Raw genomic sequence first — 23,944 nt, 5'->3', positions numbered from 1 at the left:
CTTTCCTTTCCTTTCCTTTCCTTTCCTTTCCTTTCCTTTTCCTTTCCTTTCCTTTCCTTTCCTTTTCCTTTCCTTTCCTTTCCTTTCCTTTCCTTTCCTTTCCTTTCCTTTCCTTTCCTTTCCTTTCCTTTCCTTTCCTTTCCTTTCCTTTTTTCTCTTTTTTCTCTTTTTTTTTCTTTTTCTTTTCTTTTTCTTTTCTTTTTCTTTTTTTTTTTTTTTTTTTTTTTTTTTCTTATTTATGCCTTTTATGCCTTCGAAGACCTTTTGCTGGGAGGGACACAAATCTGTATTTTAAATTGCACCATATTATCCAGCTTCCTGATGATGTGCTCTTTTTTGCAAACCAGCCATTAAAGCAGAAAGGAAGAGCATTATTACGAATAAAGCATATGAAGGTGATCTGAACTCCATCACCCACTTTAAATACTATTATATTAAATACTATTATATTACACAAAAGACATATTTCTAGTAATACTCTAATCATGATAATCTATCAGATTAATGAAGTACACTGTTTTGTGTTCATTTTCTCACCAAATAAATCCTCTGAATTGAAATATGATTTCAGTAACAGAGCTAGTCAGTGATCTTTTGCAGCAGAATTATATATCCTCAAGGTTAATGTCTTTTGAATGGAAGTGGGAAATTAAGATTTAAACTTCCTACTTTCAGGAAGGATCACGCAACTAAACCTTCATCATGCATGTCTCAATCAGCATTCTAGCATCTGGACATCTGCATAAATTTAGAGATTGCTATACATTTTCAGAGTGTGTCTGTCAGGCATGTTTGAGAGTGCCAACTCTAACAGCTGCCTCAGGGAACAGAGCCAAACAAAGAATAATTTCTCAGTCTCAACTGGATTTAGGTTTATGTATCACAACACTCCATAAGGCAGAAGAACGCCTTGGCAAGGTTAGGAGCATAATTCTGTGTTTATGTAATTTTACAGTTAAAAAAATAAGCCTCACCAGGGAAAATCAGCATTAAATGAGGTCTTTCTTTCCTCCAGGTATTATTTGTCATTCTGAATTGTTTGTCATTATGTCAAATCACTGCAAAAATAGCTAGAATCTACCTCATGTGATTAAGATCTTTTTTTTCCTGTTGCACCATTTTTATCACTACTGTGTTGACTATGAGGATAAAGCCTTAAGTTCTGCTTTCCATTTCAAGTCCTCTCCCATTTTAATTTTTATATTACTTGGGTTTTTATTCTATTAGAGACATTGTGTTATTACCTTAGACTTTCAGTCTGTGACGCTGAAATAACAGACCTTTAGGATCTATTTTTCTAATCACCAGGAAAAAATTTAATTCATTTGCTGGGGAAACCATTAACTTTTCATTTCCTAGTGTTATTTATTGTCAAAAGAATTCCAAGTATCTTCACTTTCACTCTTTCCTACCTCTAAAAATAATGTTCTTTATCAACATTCTGGGAGTCTGGATTTTCAGGTGCCAGGAGATCAAACTTCAACTCAAGTGAAAGGCAGCAAGAGCTAGAAGTTAAGCGTCAGACATCAAGAAAGTAATCGCCAGGTGTCAGACAGAGTCAGTCAGCATGCAGTTTGATATAAAGATCTAAAAAGATGGAGCTACTCCTTAAGAAAACGGTCTCAATTTTGGTACATTTTAAAATTTAATGTTAGTGTTATTTCCTGTTCAAATAGGATTGCATTAAGTTTGTGTGTGAGTGTGTTATGTCAGATTGTTTGTTATCCTTAAATGCTTCTGAAGGAAAGTAATTTCAACTGTATTTGACAAAAAGGTCAGTAATCTCAGATATGCTGAGTTCCTCAAGCTTCATGGTAAAGGGTAACCAAGTAGAAAAGAAAAGCCTGTAAGTGTTCCTGTTCTTAAATAGTTGAAATATGAGTTCAACAGGGACTGAAAAAAATCACAGAAAATGCTTTATAGAGAGCTATCACAGAAGACAAAACTACTAGAAGACTTTTAAAATTACTCTCACATTTAACTGGTTGCCAGAACTGCATTAGTAAATTTATCAGGATCACAACATGAGCTCTAACACTTGTGCCTTGTTATCTACGATATTTGATTGCCAGTATGTTTTATTGCATAGTTTTGACTTCAGACAGTTTGTTAGACTTTTCTTTGGGCATAGTTTCTTGGGTAGTGCAGTCTAGCAACCATTCCAAATATGTACTGTGGCATCTGAGGTGGAAAAATGTTCCAAGTGCCCAATCAGCCACTCAGGCAGAACTTGAGAAAAGTTGCTAGTATTGCCTAGCTTTCTAGTATATATATACAACCCCAAAATTGCAGACTTTCATTTCTTGCCAGACTTTGAAAAGTCAATGTTCAGCTGCTAAGCACTTTGAGAACTTCGAAAACACTTCTTGAGGGCAGAGGGCTTCTCAATTTGTTGCTTTACACTTGTGCTTTGTTTAAGACCATGTCTAAATTTGAGGGGGTTGACCTTCTTCTCACAGAGTTGCCAACCTGTTCAAATATTGGCATATATGCACAGAGTAGATTCAATTGTTTTCCCCAGAAGAGCTTCATCACCAGCAGCTTATAGTCCTCACAACACTATGTGTTCAGGGTCTTCTTACTCTTCTGCCGAAGTTGTGCAGAAAAGAATGCAAGATTCACTGAAGTAGGGAAAAAACACCATAATTTTGCTTGCAAGGAACTAGGATGTCCCCTGAAAAAGGGAAGATAAAAAATATCTGTTTCAGAAATGGTAAAATTTTCTGTTAATGTGATATAAGCAAATTTCTGAATAACTATTTAGAACATGCATAACAATTCAAGATTTTTCCTTTCCTAGCAAGATTTTCCAACCACTCCTCCATCAGATAAAACATATAGCCAGATGATTAACCTATTTCCTTAAGGAATGTGATTTTTTTAAATGAGAGAAAAAAGAGAATTTGCCTATTCTACTCGCTGGGCAGCTCTTTTGACTGTCTCATTCTTACGGAAATGAGAACATTTTCTTCCAGCTTAGTTTAATGAAAATAACATTTAAAAAAATTTTGTTAGCAGTCCACTTCTGTCACTATGCTAAGCTAATGGTAAAAAGTATTTTCACATCTAACATAGCAATATTTTGGAAGAGGAATTTCTTGCTTTGTGTTTTGACTGAACTGAGTTACAAAGTAATCTCCAAACTGCTGAGCTGTAATAAAACTGGCACAGCTCAAGACATGCACAAAAAAATGAGAGTTTAAGAATTTTTAAGTAAAGGGACCCTAAGTCTCTATAATATAGGCAGGTAGAGAGTTAGAGGAAAGTTAAATAGTAATTTTTAGAACCACTGATTTTATACTGAGTTTGTAATTTTCACTCTATTCTCATTGTAAGTTACAGAATTTAGGGGGAGGGGTTTTGGAGTTTTTTTAAATTAATTTGACAAATGCGGTTCTATTTCTGGCTGATGCAGCTGGGTGTTGCCATTATTATTGATGAATTTCAAATCAAATTCTGTTACATTTTCCTCCACCCTGGTTCAAACAGATATTTGAAACCACCTGTAGATTTTAAAATTTTGTTAAAAGAGCTGTTGCAGACAGCTGTGCCTGTTAATTAGACCTGTGTCTAATTAACGCTGAATATAAGTCTGAAATATTGTTCAGTTCATTGCATTTGAAATTTACAGAAAATGAACCATTGCATTGCAAACTACTTGAATGTCAGCTTCAGAAACTCCATCATATAATTCTTTGTGGTGGCAAGACCTACAGTTCTTAACAAGACAATTAAAATACTCTGCTGAAGATCATACTGTTTCTCTGGTGAGATAGATACAAATTTCCTAAAGATACGAGCTTTTTTCTCGTATTACTGGCTTCTCGCAGTTGCATACAAGATTTACCAGTGAACCTAGGAATAATGCCTTTGCTAGAACTTTGAATCTGTATAAAAATAGTCTGGGTATATTAAGAAAATAAGATGTAATTGCATCCTGAATTGAGAAGCAATGGAAAGAATGACAGTATAACTAAAGTGTTGAGAGAGAAGGTCTGGCAGTTTGGAATGCCATCTGAAAGACACCAAAGAGAGACTTGATGAAAGTCCTATCTTTTGTGTAGTCCTAGCAATTACCACAAAATGCTGAGGTGAGCTGAATGAGAAAATTCTACATCATTCAAGGAGAATATAGCATGATTGCTCAGCCATCCCTTACAAGAGGTAGAGGTGAAATGGTGTGTATCAGGAAGTCATAAAGATTGATGGCATCTGCTGCTTCCAAATGTATCTATCTGCATGCAAACCACTTGCAGTATGAACTGATGGAAAACAAAGTCTCTTTGCCCAGGGAAGGTGCTTTAATAGGCTTAATTTCCATAGCCCATTTACCCAGCTGAGGCAAGAATATCCCAGAGAAATCAGCTGGGTCATGATAAGAATTCAAAGCCACAAAACTAAATAAAAAGACATTATTAGCTACATTGCAGTAAGCAAACAGTAAAGTCTTAAATGATCAATACTTGACAAGAGACATGTCACAAACTTCATGTATAGGTCAGGAACACACAAAGTTTTTCAAATAAATCGACTGACTTCTAGACAAGGCACATAAAATGTCACTTTTTATCTCTCAGTTGATATTTTTCTCACAAAGTAAAAAAATGAGAAAAAAATCACCATCCTCAGAGATTTGATCGAAAACATAGTCACTCCTGACACAAGTTTAAAGGGAAAAAACTGCAATCAAGTGGAAATTTTTGTCACTACCTTAATCTCTGATTTGTAGAAGGTTGTGCTTTGGGATATTTGGTATGTCTGAGAATTGCCACCAAAGAGCCCTTCTGTTCTTTAATCGCTGCACTAAATCTTAACAAACGTGAGCATGAAAACTATTGTGCTGTACTTGTGAGGCATATATCAAAGTTATATTTTTAAAGCTTGGAAAGGCAGTTGAATCATGCATGCTCTTTATGGAGCTCTGATCAGGCTGATAAAGGCAGTTCAGCTTCAATAAACGCTTTTTAAGTGAATGTTTTGGAAAGCGAATAGGAAATTCAAAGCTCAAACTGTTGCCTAACTGTTCCCATAGCACTTTGATCACTTCGCTGCTGACATTTTGTTAAAAATGTCTTGTTTTTATTAAAATGTTGGAATCTGGGGATTTAGAAATTTAAGTGTAGTCACTGAAAAAATAATATACAGTAAAACTGAGTGACATAACTTATTAAGTACTTTGTACACATTTCTTAAAAAATAAAACTTTTTCCCTGTGGGGTCAAACACAGCTTTGCACTTCTCTGAAAAAAAGTTCATATTGTTAAAGCAAGACAAGTGCAGAAGATAAATCAAACAGCAGTGCTTTGCCTGAGGCAACACCTCCCTCAAGTCATAAGACTTTGCTATGAAAAAATGTAGACATCCAATAATTTAAAAATTAATAACATATAAAAAACATCATAAATGGAGAGTGTGAATTGTCTGTATCATGCTTCTGTTAAATATTTATGCCAGATTATTTTCTGTTGAAGGACATCAAGGACAAGCTGTCATAATTACCTTACTTTTCTCATTACACACAATACATCTATCTATCTATCGATCTATCTATCTATCTATCTTCAACAGAATAAAATTCCTTCTTTCTCAGGTTTTAGTGCTTTCATAACAGTCGATGATTTTTACAAGATAAATTGCAATGTATGACCACAGATGCAATGTAGGAATTTAATCTTCATTCCATACCAGACATGCTGGAACTTCAGTATGATCTGGAGTCAAAGGCAGCCAAATGATATGCCACAATTGATATCACTAATTCATTTTTCTCAATCCCTCTGGAAGCAAAGCACAGGACACAGTTTGCTTTCACTTGGAAGGGTGTCCAGTATACCTGGAATCAGCTGTCCCAGGGGTGAAAACCTACCAGGTGTGGGCTCCATTATCTGCCATGGACCAGTCCAGACTGTAGAGTGAAGTTCTAAAACACTTGCAATATACGACGACATCATTGTCTAGGGAAATACAACTGAAGTTTTTGAGAAAGGGAAGAAGATAGCCCAAATTCTTCTGAAACTTGTTTTGCTCTAAAACAAAGTAAGGTAAAGGAATGTGCACAGGAGATCCAGTTTTGGGGATTAAAATGGCAGGATGGACACCATCATGTGCCTATTGAGATGGTTAACAACCCATTTGGACAGGATCAGCCATGCAAAATATGCTCTGCTCTGAAGCTGAGAAGCATATTCGCACACAGAAAATCTGGCAAAGAACATCAGAAGAAAACCAGTCAACCATTAGGGTTTTGGAGCCAGGGCAATCAAGGATCAGAAGCCCACTACACTCCAGCTCAAAAAAGAGATTTTAACAGACTATGAGGGGGGTTGATCTGCCTCAGAAGTTGTTGGGACAGAAGTATGTCTCCTCTTGGCACTGTGATTGCCCATGTCACACTGGGTGTTCAGAGAAAACATCCCCACATGTCACATGACCAGTGCTAAATGGAATCAGGGGTAGCATTGATTATCCAATGAGTCCAAATAGGAAAATCGAATTTACCAAGAATTCTGAAAGAGATTATGAAGTGGCCAAAAGGCTGAGATTTTGGTGCATTGCCAGAGAAGATGACTCAGACGAGGTAAGGATAGCAAGATTGGGATAGCTCAGGTAGATAGACTGGGAGTGAAAGGTTGAGCTATTTATAGCCTGATGGGCCCGTGGAAGATCAGGACACGTAGGAAGGGATGCAACACGCAGATGGGCTTATGGCTGAGGGGCAGACCACAGAGGCTATCCCATGAGTTATTTATCCACCAATGTGAAACATGTGCTGTCATCAAGTGAGCCACATGAGTGAAATCTCCTTGGAACAGAGAATGGCTGAGTCTCCTATATGATGAGGCCTGGTGGTCCTTGACCATCTTGGATCACTGCCATGAACCTACCAAAGTGACAGCTACATACATAGTAGATGCAACATCCAGCTGGCTGGAAACTTCCCCTGTAAACCATGCCACTGCTCAAAACACCATCTGAGGCCTTGAGAGACACATTTTGTGGCAACAGGGTACCCCAAGGAAAGTTTAATCCAACAATGGGACTAATTTTTGAGATTACCTCTGAACTCTTGGGCAAAGAAACACAGCATTGAGTGGATGTATTACATTCCTCAGCACCCGCAAGCCTCTGGAAGGACTGGGAGGTATAATACACTGGTAAAGACTATGTTAAGAGTGTTAGGTAATGGGACATGGAAGCATTGGGGTGTAAATTTAGCAGAAGCCACTTGGCTGGTGAACCCTAAGGAAGCTGCTAACCACCCTGATCCTGCCCAAACTCAATCCCTACACACTACTTGGCTGGGGGAAGTCTGTGTGAATTTCTCCTCCCATGAGAAAAGGAAAACCTATTCGTGAGATTGTCTCTGCCCAAGGACCAGGGTGTACTCTGTGGGTAATGTAGAAGGACAGAGAGACCTGGTGTGTGACTCAAGGAGGTTTAACCTTGAGGGGAAAATAATCTGTAGTGTGTGTTACAGTAAGTAGCATGAATGACATCAACTGATGAAATGAATTTTAAACCCAAGTTAAGGATCTAGAGGGGTGGGGGAAGCCCATGAAATGAGAAAATAATATCTATAATATTATTTATATCTATAAATAGGACAGAGGATAGAAGTTAAGGAAAATATACAGATCTGTATGTTGGATAGAGAGATGGTTTACTAATGTTTAAGTTGTATGTATTAGTAAGAAGAGATTTCAGTAATGGTAAATACATCCACTGGAACATTTAGAAGATATATAAATTATGTGATGCAAATAGCATGGAATAAGGGTTGGAGATTGTACTGGGTCTGGCTGAGACAGAGTTCACCTCCCCACAGCAGCCCTCAGAGTGCTGTGCTTTGCATTGGTAGCAGGAGAGGTGTTGATAACACACTAGTTTTGGCTCTGGCTGAGCAGCACTGACACAGCATCAATGCTGTCTCTCAACATTCACCCCACATTAAGAGGTGGGTGTGGGCAAGGTCCTGGGAGGGGACCCAGCTAGGCCAGCTGACCCAAACTGAATGAAGGGATATTGCATACCACATGATGTCAGCTCAGATACAAAGCTAAAGGAGGGAGGAGGAATATGGGGTACATTCATTTTTTTCAGTGTTTGCCCTCCAAAGCATGCTGAAGCCCTCCTTCCAGGGAAATGGCTACATGCCTTGCTGATGGCAAGTAGACAATTAAACTTTTTTTTTTCTCTTTGCTTATGAACACACAATTTTTCTCTTTTGTTTTAGTAAACCACCTTATCTCAATCTATGAGTTGTTTTCCATCTTACTTTGTCTCCCGTGTCCAGCTGGAAAGGGGAATGGTAGAGTAGCTCAGTGAGTAGCTCAGGGGTCACCTGGCAACCAGCCAAGGTCAATCCACCACACCTCTACATTAAAGTTATTCAGAATCTAATATATTTAAAGGACATCAAATATAAATCATAACAGTGGGTTATGGAATGGAAGTGCTTTAGTGCTTAGTGCTTTGCAAGTACGACTTCTTAAATATATTACTATCCATCAGGCAGCAAAAGTGTTATTTTTTTCTCTTTCAGTGCTAGTTGGTAGGATACTGAAGCTTAAGAGAAATTCTGCTATTGGAAAGGAGTGCAGATTTTACGAGAAAAATGATCAAAAAAATACTAAAGAACTGACTATTCATAGTGGCTTGACATGGAAGATATTCCTTCCTGGAATGAAATGTAAGAGAGGGGAACATACTGAGATTATACAGATTTCAGCTAATGTAGTTTCATTATCCTATATTCATGGATCTTATTAGAAACGGGAATGATTTAAGGAAGAGATGTTTATCTTCAAAATGAATCAAATTTCCAAGAAGTTTCATGAGAGTAAAATGGATTTCAATTTTGAGACTGTGCGTCCAGGAAGAGGTCAATATTCCCTTAAATAAATAAATAAATAAATAGATGGATAAATACATTCTGCCATGGATGACAGCCTTGTATCACATATGTGTTTTGCTTTGTGAAGTTATTTGTTGTGACTTCTGTTTACTGATTCCTTAGCATATACTTTTAATTGTATTGACATAATTAAATTGGTTTTCTTTTTCTTTTCAATATTAGCGATTATCTTGATTGATGCAATCTTGTGAGCTAGCAATTTATTTCTTACATATACATCATGATTCACTGAAGTATAGAAAATAAAACCCCAATGAAATTAAAGTCTCTTATTAATTATACCACCAGTGGTTTGAATTTTCTGCTTAGTTTTCTATCTTTCCATGTAAACTTTAGGTTTCTAAGTATAACCCCTACATCCTTTTCACACTGATGAAGAATTCTTAATCCTTGTTTTACAGCAACACCCTAGAGGAACAGAGGAAATTAATGTTTCATTCAATTATGATAGATAATTTTGATCCTTTGGTTTAGAAAATATATTAAATTTAAATGTCCTATGCAGATGCATGCTATCTATTTTTATAGACAAATTTTGAAAATTATTCTTAGAGGATTAATTGAGCACTTAAGCCTTACTTTATTTCAGCATATCTTCAGTATTCCTCCTCCAGCATAAAACCAAGTTTAGTCTAGGGACCTCCTTCCACACCAATACCCTCCACGTCCCACATTTTGCATACTCTGCCATGGGTTGCACATCTGCAAACATAACAGCTGATGTTACCAGATAGGTGGTGCTATGATTCTGTGCATCAAAGGGGAGACTTCAGCCATAAAACCTGACAGTAAGTACCTCTTCACATTGTATTCTGAAAAGCAACTGGCATTTTTCCCTTCTATGCTCTGAGGGAGCTCACGGAATAATAGGTGAAATGTCAAGAATAATTAAGAAAAATGATGGTGTTATATAGCAGCACAAGAAATTCATCGTTTCTGCTGTGATCTTCCTGCCCACCTTCCCGTCTGCTTTTAAATGTCACCTCTGTTCTCAAATTATTTAGGATAGGCCTTGAGAGAGGGTAGAATATATTTTTTTAGGTAATTTAACACATTCTTTGGGTTGAATTCCTGATGTCTATTTCTCTTCATACCCCTACAGATAAAAAAGCTTCTTTAATTCCTTTTTGTGTTCAAGTGTGATAAGATTAAGTAGTTTATTTATTATGAATAATTAAGTAGGAGGGAGATCAAGACCTTTTTTTTCTTCATCTCCTGAAAATGGTTTAATATATTTTATTTTACCATCACTTGGGAACAAAGAACATTGTCTCTTTGTTCCCAAGTGTATACCCTGAGAAAACTCTTGTCTACTTCTTGGAAATAAGGTGTCCAGAACATACTAGAGCAGCGTTATTTTGAAAGACTTCAGAACTCAGACTTGCTTCAGTTTTACACCAGAAATTTGTTATAATGTATTTAACAATATCTACCACACATATCCTGCTTTCTACTGACAGGGAAGAGAATTATAAAACAGATTAAATTGTCTTTCTGCATTTTAAAAAGTTTCCCTTACTAAAAACCTTGATCAAAAAACTTATTGCCCTTCCACTGTGGAACTTAAGTATTTGGAGAAGAAAATGAAGAGACAAAACAGCAGGTAAAACTGGACATGAATATCAAATAACTGTAGATATTCTAGACATGGATAGAGATAACACATATAAATTATGTAAAATTAAAAATGTAAAATATTTCTTGCTTAATATTATGCAATTGATTACTGAGACTAAAATTTTTTTTTCTTAATTTTCCCCTTAAGATTTGTGTCACCTGTTATTCCTGCAGAATCCTTGAACAACTCTCTCTTACTTTTTCTGCATTCTCACCTTTGTTACCTTTCATGGTGCTAGCCTATGCATTTTTGTCAACACTCTTTTCCAAAGTTTTGGCAATTTTCTTGATGTATGAGCCAAGATTATACCATTGTGTTGCATTAAAATTAGGCTTTGGATCACAGAAATTTGACACTCTAGGAGATTTAAAAGCACTTCAGACTATTTTGACAAGAGACTCAATACTACTGCCTGATCATCACTGCTTTTTGAGTTCACAAGTGTCCCACACTGTCATTTGAGATGTCCTGAGGTGTCAAATAGAACTTCATGGGACAGATGTAATAAGAGGCTACAAACACAAGCCATCAGTGTGCCCAGGTAGCCAAGAAGGCCAATGGCACTCTGACCTATATAATAAAACTAGTGTTGCCAGCAGGACCAGGGCAGTGATCGTTCCTCTGTAATGGGCACTGTTGAGAGCACACCTCTAGTGCTGTGTCCAGTTTTTGGCCCCTCACTGCAAGAAAGGCATTGAGGTGCTGGAGCGAGTCCAGAGAAGGGCAATGAAGCTGGTGAAAGTCTAGAGAGTGAGTCCTATGGGGGCAGCCCAGGGAGCTGGGGTTCTTCAGCCTGGAGAAAAGGAGTCTGAGAGGAGACCTTATCACTTCTGCAACTGCCTGGAAGGAAGTTGTAGACAGGTGCTGGTCAGACTCCTCGCCAAGGGAACTAGTGACAGGACAAGTGGACATAGCCTGAAGTTTCACAGCAGGAAGTTCAGTTTGGACATCAGAAAGAATTTCTTCACAGAAAAGGTTGTCAAGCACTGGAATGGACTACACAAAGAGGTGGTGGATGCACCATCCATGGAGGTGTTCAAGAAAAGTCTGACTGGCACTCAGGGCTACGGTTTAGTGGTCAAGTTCATAGGTTGGACTTGATGATCTTGGAGGTATTTTCCAAACTAAGTGATTCTATGGTTGTATGAAAATCGACCAGATCATTTGATATGTGCATTTTTCTCTACTGAGGCACAACCTAGAATCAGTAAAAAAGCTTAATTTTGTGATAAATTTGAATTCACAATTAGAAATTTTCCCATTTCAATGGTTAAAAAGATGAGATAGTGCATTTTGTAATCTTCAGACCTTGTGAAATTCTGCTTTCACAAAAAAAGCAAATACAAATGCAGAAAAATAGATAATTATCCTTCAGTTACTGGAAGATTTTTTTTGTAGGCAATAAATATGAGTCTTATTTGGATAAGAAAATACAAGGGAAGATGGAAGTTTACGTGTCATGTGCTTCATTGTGTTACTGTTGAAATCAGATAGGAGAAAAATTTCCTCTACCAAAAGCTTTGAACAATCTTCTCATTTATAACATAAACTGATGAGAAATGTTACATACAGTTTAGTTGGACTAGAGGAGGTAGAATTGTAACTTTTGGATTTATTTCTATCTATACAAAGTAATAATTTTCACAACAGCTATGTTAGGTATATCAATCAATGTAATAATATTTTCTGACTCTCAACCACAAAATTGTAACAGGACATTGTATAAATGACCCCTAATCACAGACTGTTCAGCCTTTTTTACCCACTCGGACAACCAACCTGAGATTTGTCTCACCTAAATTGACTTATCTGAAGTTGGACATTCAATATAACACTAATGCCTAAAATGCCTCAGTAGAAAAGAGGAAAAAAAATCCAAGAAACAGAAAGACATTTGCAGTCAGAAGGTAATATCAACATGAAAAGACAAATTTTTATTACAGTGAGAGTGACTTTGAATGAGTTATTTAGAGTAGCCTCTTGCTTACATTGATTGACTTAGGTTTTATGAACTTTTTCTCACTTGACTTTCTTTAATGCTGGGTTCTGAACAACAGGTTTAACACTCTGTGGTCTTAGTATCTCTATTTTATACAGCTCCTTGGGTCAAATTTCGCAAATTACATTAATAGTTGGAGAGAGAAACAGAATCAAATCTCATGCATTTGATCATGAGTAAAATTGTTCTCAAACAGCTGCTAGAGTTATATTCTCACATTTTATGGTCTCTAGCCATATTATCAACCAGTTTGTCTTCATTTTTTGACAAATCTGAATAGGAGCAAGTTAGGCCTAATTAATTAACAAGGCAAGCTGTCTCTAATAAAATTCCCTAATATTTCCACTTACCAAGATAATATACCAAGAAGTAATGTACCAATGATATCACTTGCGCTGATATTAATGTCTTCAGATACAAGACTGAAATTTCAGCCTATGGAGTTTGGAAAGATACAGTCAAAGACTGTTACATTAACTATATCAAATTTATATCTACAGCTATTCAGAAAAAAAATAAAATTGATATCAGCAGTAAAGGGAAAAGTGTCATATATTTCCAATACATACAAAAAAAAGCAAATATTTCAGAAAAAAATATAAAGAATGACAGATGATAGAAGTAATTCTAGTTCTATAGGATAAACTAAAATAAAGCACATACATATAAAAAATATAGACTCTTCAAAAAATGTAGATCAAGTTAGCACCTCTCACAGAGTATTTGCCGTTGAAAATACCCATGCTGAGGAAGGAGCTAAATTTTCTAGCCTGAGTTTGAAATTCCATTCCATTATGCTTATAATTGTTCTTGTCTCCTCTTGAGGATGCACAGCCCTCAACTATCTCCAGATGAAATTCATAAATTTCTTAAGAAGACCATTGTGGTAGGTAATGGGTAGGTAAACTTGTAATGTGACAGTGCCAGTTATTGAGCCACCTATAAAACTGTTTCAATTACTTTGCCTTTAAAGCAGAGCAGTGAGAGAAAGATAATGAGGGAAGGCATCGCTCATGTTTTGTATGATAGACTCTTGATTAAAGAAATCACTTGGAGGATTAAAGTTCAGTATACTTAATCTGAAGGATTTCAAACTAAAATCACTTTTATTTTTCTCTTGAGGAGTATGCCTTGATCACCACATAAGCATAAGGGTGGAATGCAGGTAATAAGAAGGAGAAAAGAAAATGGGAATAGCCTTTTCACCTCATGTTGAAGCTCTGCCACTGATCATTAAGAAAGCAAGATTCATGAGCCCTGCAAGAGAACAAACATAAATCTTTAGCTTTAGAGGTAAGAAATTCACAGCTAAGAGAGGTACCAGCACTTGTTCAGAATTTTTTAGGGTTTTTTTCCAATTTTCACATCCTTGGCCCTAAGTCCATGGTGGAGAGAACTGTCCTGTTGTACTTGCATGTATTCATGAAGTCTCTGTCCCTCACCATCACTGGCTCAATGCAGTAGAGTTTCCTGGACACAGACAGTGATGCTGCAAGTTGTCCCACAAGTGTACTGGTAGCAGACCTAATACTGGTAGTGCAGAGATAACTGAAATTCACTGGTCTTCAGACAAAACAGGATCCCTCATTCAGCAACCAGAAAGCAGTTTGGTGAATCATATGAAAATTTGTTACCTTTCCACAGATATCCTCAATATTTTCTTTTTTTAAGAAAACTAAGCTGAAACCATGGGAATGTAGTATTGGCTCCAGCAACATGCATTTAACATCTTTCCACCTTCCTATCACTGTTGTGACAAGATGTAGATATTCCATCAAATCATTTAAAAGAGTCCAGGTTTACCTCACATGAAATTTTCTCTCACTCTTGCTTGTTTACTTATATTTTCATTTATTTATTATACAGCCTGTATCCTTGCCCCACTGATTTTTCATGTTTTCTTTAGTGCAAAAATTAATTATTAAATAGGATACAGTTCATTCAAAAGCATCATGGTCAGACTATGTAGCAAATAGCAAATGCAAGGTGGGACACCACACTCTCAAACATTTAAAAGTTTAGAGTATGCCTTTGTAAGTGCCACACAAGCCAGTATCTTTCATCAGATAATGACTCAAAACACATTAACAATACTGCCAGAGGGAAGCAACAGATAGTTAAGATGGCAGTCACATTCTTGGACAAATCAGTATTTGGATATTAAATGGGCAAATGTAGAAATACTGTCTGGACAGGATTCTCAGGCTAACTCTGAATTAGATTCTCTTACCAGTCATCTTGCTCAATGTGAATGAATTTAAAGTGACAGTAAAAATAAAATCTTCTTTGATTACTTCTTTGCCCTCTTTTTTTAGTGTATATAATTCTGGAAGATGAAATTTAGAGAATTCATTACGTGAATAATCCTGAGTACTGCAGGTGTGGGGATTCCTTGATGCTGCAGCCCATCATTTAAATTTAGTTTGTTTAACATAGCATATAAAGAATTAGAAATGACAGTGGTTGCTTTTATTAAAATATGTTGATCTTTAAAAGATTAAAAAGAAAACAAGAACAACAACAACAACAAAAAAACACCCAGATACCCATTTCCCACACTTATATACTAATTCCCACACTTATACACTAATATAGTTTATTATAATACCTTAAATTTTAAATTATGTGTCTGTTTATCCTTTCAGAAGCAAATACTGGTACAATATTTCTTTTCATCCATTGATTTAGTCTTCATGTTAGTCTTGCAGGTGTACACAATATCATACAGGTAATGTGCCAGTCTAAATCGAAAGAGGGTGTTTTGTGAGATCCTGGGGGTCATCTGGGCTTCCACAGTTTTTACAAAGAGCAATAGGAAAGAAACCTTAATCTTAGAAAAGAAAGAGCAACCGACCAGCATTTATGGGAATATCCTGGTCTGCAATTATATCAAAGTTGTTTATATAGCTATCAAGTGAAAGCCAGAAAAATAACATTTGGATTAGGATTTTGAACAACCCAAAATATAGGGGTTTAGTTCATCCTGTTATAGAGAACATGGTTGGCTGTTGAGTTTGGATACAGTTTTGCGTATTATTTGAAATGTATTTGTGGTGATCTCAGAGGATTCAACAATGGCTTTGTCCTGATGACTAATGAATGATGTCCTCATGTCCTCATGGATGACCAATCTTTGCAGCACATGGCTCAACATTTTCCTTACAAAAGACTCTGCAGGGACTAATTTTGAGAGAATTGCATAATATCTATGAGTTGAAGTTGAGTTCTTCAACTCAAGAGTCACTCCTGCCTGGAGTGAATCTGAACAATCCAATATGAATTCCCTGAAATTAAAATTAAACATCATTCTTCCTTCTTCTCTGTTTACCTCTCTGCCTTGGTCACAGTCCTGTACCCAAACACAATCCTGCAGACTGTCCTGGACAGTTAAATACAAATGCAATTTCTGGAGCTCATCGAAGACTAAGGGACTGAACTTCATCTTTGCATTTGTGAAGATATCTTTGCCTTAGAGAGTGGAATTGCTGAAGATGAAACATTTAGGAAGTCAGAATTTGAAAAATCACTTAATGCTTAAAAAAAGCCAAAGATATATAATTTATCAAGCAATTCTCAATGTTTACATTTATAATTATAAATCAAACTGTGCCAGAGAACATAAATTTTGATAAAGATAGAAACATGGTGATCTGTACAAATATATTTAGAGCAATCTCTGTCACAGTTTTGATTGGGCCAAGTAGCTTTCTACATGAACAGCTGAGGACAATTCAGATGTTAGCACAAGCCATGGACTATTCCCAAAAGTCCATATCTGTTCCCAGATGTGGGGCAGACTTTAGTTGAACAGACAGGAACATGGCATGCTGGTTTGTCTCAAGTTCAGAGTGACACTCTATTTTGTTAATTATTTTAATCACAGATAAATACTCTAGAACATCCTCTAAATCATTTTTTTCTCCACAGATTGCTCTGCTACCACATTTCTAAGCCACTTTGTTAGAAAAAGGATACTTTCACTTTAATGTAATCTACTGAAAAGTCATTCATGAAGGATGCCTGCTGTTTCCTTATGCATGTATTTATACTCTCAATTTATTGTTGAATAGATGATCAAAACACAAGAATGTCAATTTGAAGGTAAGTTCAAAAAACTCCTATTTGATTTAATTCTTATTTGAAGCTGAAATAAATATTCTCATTACAGAACAGACATAGCTTGATCTAGAAAATAAGACACCATGTTTCAATATGATCTGACTGGAAGCTGCCTTTGATCACTTAAACACAAAATTACATATGTATATACTATTTCAGTTCCCATGACCTGCCAAAGGGTGAAGGTATTGCACTAAAATCACTATCAATTATAATTAACTATTAAAGAAATAATTTCAAGATTTAATTATAATCAAATTTTGAATTACATTTTTAAATATTCTGTAGCCATACCATTTTATTTCCATTTGTAAAACACTGGTATAGCAGTGAAAAAAATCTGTATCATTGCAAGTAATAAAATACTTTTTAAACAGAAACATTTGGCAAGATTTCCTGTTCAATCTTCTTTATAGATGTATTAAAAGACAGCTCCAGGGTGCTAATGTTTATTCACAGTATGTACCACAAATAGTAACTTGGTATGTATCTTCTTAACAAAGATCTTAAGCTGTTCTAAGTGTTTTGTCTCACTTGTTTAAAGGTTAGTTTTAGCTCAATCATTCTATTGTCACAATTTTAGTATAGTAGACCTATATTAGAAGCTGGCTTGAGTACTTCAACATTGTTTCATATCTGGTAGTACAGTGCTAATAACACAATAATTTTCACTAATAACTCTAGAGCTGTAAGCTTATATAAAAGTTTTGGTCTACTGGCAACAAACCATACAAATAATGTGGAAGCCCCTTAAGATCTGCTAAATTGCTGTGGGGTTTGTGGTGGTTTTTTGGTTTGTGTTGGGTCTTTTTTCTGTTCTAACCTTGAAGAGCTCAGATTTAAAAATTTATAATCTTCATTTATTTTTCAATAAACTACTTTTCTCTCTTCCATACTTAACCCAAAACCAGATTTTATGCTTATTAACAAGCATGTAAATGCTTTTCATTCAAAGTCTTTAGAAGATTTAGTTAAGTAGTTGACTTTTAGGAAGTCAACTTCCATGAATATTTTTCAGTAGGCCAGTACTCTTCTATTACAAGAATCATCTACTATTTACCCAATTTTTTTTTTTTTTTTTTTTTTTGATGGAAGTCCTTCATACTGTGAACCAGAGTTGAAAACAAACCAAAATCTGAAAGTCATATGAATAGTTGATTTTGCATTCAACAATTAATATTAATTACATTGTGAGGTACAGAATTAGTTAGTGTAGGCAAAACTTAACATTTTAGAAATTACAAAACCCAATGTATGAGTAACATTAAGAATGGAACAAGTTTAAGAATGCGAAGAGAACTGTATGTGCACTGCTTTGAACACATACTAATTAAGTTGTATAAAATTTGATAATAAAATACTAGTCTTCATAATGATGAAGGAAATTATAAGAAAATAAAATATGTCTTCAGGTCAATTTTTTTTTCCAGCTGATATATAAGTACTTATTCCATGTTTGCAAGTGAATCTTCTGTCTAAATATTGACATTCTCATGTGAACTAAGGGTTTGATTCAGTGAGTCCATTACTATGTCAAGACACATTGCACTGAGTTTTCACCTTCCTGTGCAGTGTTACACAAATCTCCCACAGGTCCTATGCAGCTTCTATCACTCAAATATGAAAGTCACCGATACACTAGGCTATCTTATATGGCATTGGATACTTTTTATTAGGATGAATCAAACTAAATATACAAGGAGCGTAACAGGAACTTTGTAAGCCATGATCACTGCCACGTGGAAGCTGTAGTGAAAATTGTGTTGCTTGCAATACAGAAATTAACCCACACAACAGAAATGAATCTCACTGATAGATATTGACTAGAATTAAGTTAAATTCAAAAGGTTTACACTCTATGCACAGAGAAAGGTTATTCCTGTTAAGCATTCTTATTTTCACAGTTAAAGATTTAATGAACTTCAAGATGTTTTCCATTGTTTTGATCAGGAAACAAAGTACTAAGAAATAACAAATATATGGAAGAAATTTTGTGAAAGTCACAATCTAAAGGAGTTCAATGCTATGTTGTGAAAAGCAGCACACAAAAATAGAATCTGGAAGACTGGTTATTGCTTTTCAGTGACAACAGAACATGGACACAAAATCCCAATAATTAAAACTGTGTAAATAGACCTTTTTTGATGTGACTATTAAAAAAAATAGCATTTAGTAGCCTTCATAACCCTCATGAAGTTGTAGATATTTAGTTGCTCTGGATTTATAAAAAGTCCAGCACAATACTGAGAATCAAGGAAAAGACCTCAAGGGAGAAAACAGACTCTGGAGAGATATGAAAAAGTAAGTCCAAGGTCAAGAGTCAATATCAGGAACAGAGAATTTAAAAAATGACCAGGAGTTAAAGAAAAGAGCTTAAAGAGAGCTAGGACCTAGAGTCATGCAAGAGATAGCCATCAGGAATGAAGCAGAGGAACAGGCACAAATAGATGTTCTAGCATACAGCTAGCTACCTCTTAAACACTCTAATGGCAATTAAACATTCAGCCTAACAGGTATGGACAGCTTTAGAAAAAGTCAATTTGTCTTATTAGAGGGAATTGATATGAAAGTTTTGAGAACCAGAATCAGAATCAATTAGGCTGTAAAAGACCTCTGAGGTCATCGAATCCAACTCAGGACCCAACATCACCACATCAACTAGACCATGGCACTAAGTGCCTCATGCAGTCCTTCCTTAAACAGGGAAGGTGACTCCACTCCCTTCCCTGGGCAGATCATTTCAATATCTAATCACCCTTTATGTGAAAAATTTGTCATGAATGTCCAACCTAAACCTCCCCTGATGCAGTTTGAGACATATCAACTTTCCCTATCATTAGTTGCAGGAGAGAAGAGACCAAACTCTTCTCTCTGACCACAGCCTCCTTCCAGGCAGTTGTAGAGAGTGATAAGGTCTCCCCTGCACCTCCTTTTCTCCAAGGATAAACAACCCCAACTTCCTCAGCTGCTCCTCACAGGACTTGTGCTCCAGACCCTTCACCAGCTCTCTTGTCCTTCTCTGGACTCACTCCAGCACCTCAATGTCCTTCCCTTTCCCAAAAACTGGACACAGCAGAAGAGGTGTGGCCTCACCAGTGCCACAGGGAGACTGTGACTTCTCTGGTCCTGCTGCCACAATATTCCTGATAGAGGCCATTGGCCTTCTTGGCTGCCTGGGCACAGGCTGGGTCTTGTTCAACCAGCTGTTAACCAGCACCCTCAGATGCTTTTCAGCTGCACACTGTCCAGCCACTCTGCCCCCAGCTTGTAGCACTGCATGGGGCTATCCTGGCCAAAGCGCAGAACCTGGCACTTGATCTTGTTGAATCTCATACCATTAGCCTCAGCCCTCTGATTCAGGCTGTGCAGATCCCTATGCAGAGCCTCTACATCCTGCAGCAGGTTGAAAGACCCACACAACTTGGTGTTTTCTGCTAATTTACCAAGGGTAGATTTGATCGCCTCATCCAGATAATTAATAAAGATATTAAACAAGACTGGGTCCAATAATGATCCCCTGATCTCCATAAAATTATGAACATTTTCTCAGCCACAGATTATGGCCTTTCTCCACACCGGACACATACACTCCATAGAGTAAAATAGTTTGGCAATATTTTTTACTGTGGATATTACTATGATATATAACATTTCTTTTGTATTTTACATAATAGGTGAAGCCTAAAGCCAGATAATTTCAAACTGGAAATTCAAGCAAGTGCAGGAAAACAACAAATAAAGTAGAAGTTAATTTTTCATAATCACAAGTCCTTCACCAACCTGATCTGAAAGATGTCTACCAAAAATGACAACTAGGTCAGATGACAGAGGACAAATAAAAACCAGTAGGACAAAGAGTATACTAAATATTAAAAGGTTAATGCATGTAAGAATATACAATCTGCAAAGCACTGTTGCTAAGAAAACCTAATTTGATTATATAAGAAGAAAGATGAATATAATTGTTATAACATTCTGAAGAGGAGTTCCTTAGCAAAAAATATCAAGACTGAACTTTTTCCTTAAAATTACCAAACAACCAACTGAGAAGTGATATTGAGGAAAAAGATCCAGAAACATAGCATCCCTTCCCAGAAATACACAAGTTTCCAAACATGTTTAGATAATGCTTATTCTGTTTTTTGAAGCTATTAGTAGATTCTTTGTTTAATGATTTAGGTATTATCTCATTTTATTAGGAAAGAAAAGAGGCTTTATTCTTAGTCGTGTTTTTACCTTTAGAGGGCACTTCAGTCCTTTAATCCAGATTCAGCTGGTTCCTAAATAATGAGTTTAGGAATATTGCAATTGTAAAGGTCAGCTCATTTCTCTGTATGGTATATACATATACCCAGCACTGAGGGTGTTAACTGCTGTAAATCCCATTTCTTCTCTTCTAAAAATACTACCCTTTAGATGGTTACCTCATTACTCTATGGATTTCATTCCAGGAGGAAGGTTTCTATGTCTTAGGTAATGAGACCCTATGAATCATAACACTTAAGGGCATTTGCTGAATGTCTGCTTTAGAGATACACTGTTAGCATTTGTCTTTTAGAACTACAAAAAATGGATGAAGTCCTCAAGACTAAGAACAAAAAAAAAAACCAAAACAAGAAGACAAGGTGTTTGTCTTAAAATGGTAAAGAATGGGGAAATAAGTGAGAAAAGAAAAGATGCTGACCAGCTGGGTAACAAACAAGAAGAGCTGGAGGCCATGGTATAGCAGTAAAGCTATGATGTATTCATGGAAACATGGGGGACGACTCTCACAGCTGGAACACTGCACTGGATGGCCTCAAGCTCTTCAGAAGAGACAGGAAAGAGAGAAAAGGTGGAGGAGTGGACCTTCATGTTAGGGTGGTTTTTGATGCCATAGATATTGAAATTAATGACGATGAAGTCGAACACCTATGGGTAAGAATTAAGGGGAAGGCCAATAAGGCTGATGTCCTATTGGGAGTCTGCTATCATCCACTCAATCAGGAAGAAGATATGGAGAACTTATTCTATAACCAGCAGGAAAATGTTTCAGGATCACCAGCCCTTGTCTTGTAGGTGACTTTAACCTACCAGACATCTGCAGGGAACTTACTCCAGCAGAAAAGAGGCAGTCCAGGAAGTTCTTAGAGTGCATGGAGGACAACGTTGTGTTGCAGCTGGTGAGTGAGCCCAGCAGGGGGAGGACTGTGTTAGACCTGTTTGCAAATAGAGATGGGCTGGTGGGGAATGTGGTGAAGGCTTCTTGGGGCACAGTGACCATGAAATTATACAGTTCTCAATATTTGGTGAAATGAAAAGGAACACCAATAAAACTTCTACACTGAACTTCCAGAGGGCAGATTTTGGCCTATTTAGGAGACTTATTCAGAGAGTTCCTTGGGAAGTAGCCCTTAAAAACACAGGAGTCCAGGAAAGATGAGCATGCTTCAAAACAGAGATCTTAAGGGCACAGGACCAGACTGTCCCTGTGTGCCAAAAGATGAGTTGATGAGGGAAACGTCCAGCCTGGATGGGCAACGAGGTTTTGGAGGAACTTAGGAATAAAAGGAGGATGTATCATCTTTGGAAGGAGGGTCAGGTCTTTCAGGAAGTATTTAAGGGGGTTGCTAGGGCATGTAGGAAAAAAGTTAGAGAGGTCAAAGCTCAGTTTGAACTTAATTTGGCAAGTTTTGTAAAGAATAATAAAAAATGTTTTTACAAATATATTAACAACATGAGGAAGGGTAAGTCCCACCTTTCTTCTCTATTGGATGTGGGTGAGAACTTAGTAACTGCAGATGAGGAGAAGGTGGAAATGCTTAATGCCTTCTTTGCCTCAATCTTTAGTGGGAAGAGACTTGTCCTCAGGACAACTGTCCTCCTGGGCTGGTAGATCATGTCAGAGAGCAGAATGGTTCCCCTGATATCCAGGAGGAGGCAGTCAGAGAACTGCTGAGCCACATAGCTGCTCATAAATCTAGGGGCCCAGATAGGATCCATCTAGGGTGATGAGGGAGCTGGCAGATGAACTTGTGAAGCCACTTTCCATCACTTACCAACAGTCCTGGCTCACTGTGGAGGTTCCAGTATCACCGTGGGGCCTGACCAGAATGAGAGACTCGGGACATAGTTCTGGGTTCAGCAGATCAGGGCAGGAAGACCCGGGTTTATTACAGAAACCACTTTTATACATTTCCTATGAGGCCTGTGGATTGGAGGATGGAATTCCCACCTCCTCATCACATTGGTCAAGCTAACTGTCAATCACCTTTCTCCGCCCACCTAGAAATACGTAAACAATGAAAGACAGTTAGCAAAACATGGCCAGTGTTTACATTAACCAGCGCAAGAAACTGCACGTTTATCCTTCAACATGAACGCTCGGCAACCCAGAAAAAAACCTCATGGCAACATTCCAGATGACTGGAACCTGGCCAATGTGACTCCCATTCACACAAAGGGCGTGAAGGAGGATCCTGGAAATTATAGGCCAGTTAGCCTGACCTCAGTCCCTGGTAAGTTTATGGAACAGTTTATATTGCGTGTTATCACACAGCACTTACAGGATGGCCAGGATATCAGACCCAGCCAGCATGGATTTAGGAGGGGTGGGTCGTGTTTCACCAACCTGATCTCCTTTTATGACCAGCTGACCCACGTGGTGGATGCAGGCAAGGCTTTGGATGTTGTGTACCTGGACTTCAGCAAGGCCTTTGGCACTGTCTCCCACAGCACACTCCTGGAAAAGCTGGCAGCCCACAGCCTGGACAGGAGCACTCTGTGCTGGGTCAGGAACTGGCTGCATGGCCGGGCCCAGAGAGTGGAGCTGAAGGGTGCTGCATCCAGCTGGGGGCCAGGCACCAGTGGTGACCATCAGGGGTCTGTGCTGGGGCCAGCTCTGTTCAATATTTTTTATTGATTACATGGATGAGGGGATTGAGTCTTTCATTAATAAATTTGCAGATGGCACTGAGCTGGGAGCGTGTGTTGATCTGTTGGAAGGTGGGAGGGCTCTGCAGAGAGACCTGGAGTGGTTGGATGGATGGGCAGAGTCCAATGGGATGAAGTTTAATAAGTCCAGGTGCTGAGTCCTGCATTTTGGCCACAATAATCTCCTGTAATGCTATAGGCAGGAGATGGTTTTGCTGGACAGCACCCAGGCAGAAAGGGACCTGAGGGTGCTGGTGACAGCAGCTGAACATGAGTCAGGGTGTGCCCTGGTGGCCAAGAAGGCCAAGGGCATCCTGGCCTGGATCAGGAATGGTGGGGCCAGCAGGAGCAGGGAGGTCATTCTTCCCCTGTGCTCAGCACT

The 23,944-nt window shown here is 37.5% G+C and overlaps 1 long non-coding RNA gene across 1 annotated transcript; it reads right to left on the bottom strand.

The window, feature by feature from the left end:
* Nucleotides 1–248: 248 nt before the first annotated feature.
* On the bottom strand, nucleotides 249–22,775 carry LOC134548635 (uncharacterized). Its single transcript, XR_010079839.1, has 3 exons — nucleotides 22,689–22,775; nucleotides 13,738–13,788; nucleotides 249–2,674 (listed from the first exon to the last, which is right to left on the bottom strand). It is a non-coding gene; the product is annotated as an uncharacterized LOC134548635 (long non-coding RNA).
* Between the last annotated feature and the right edge of the window lie 1,169 nt (nucleotides 22,776–23,944).

This window comes from Prinia subflava, chromosome 3 (genome assembly GCF_021018805.1).
Source record: "Prinia subflava isolate CZ2003 ecotype Zambia chromosome 3, Cam_Psub_1.2, whole genome shotgun sequence".
Taxonomy (NCBI): Eukaryota; Metazoa; Chordata; class Aves; order Passeriformes; family Cisticolidae; genus Prinia; species Prinia subflava.
The sequence above is the reverse complement of the archived record's forward strand: the minus strand, read 5'-3'. Positions and strand labels throughout refer to the sequence as shown.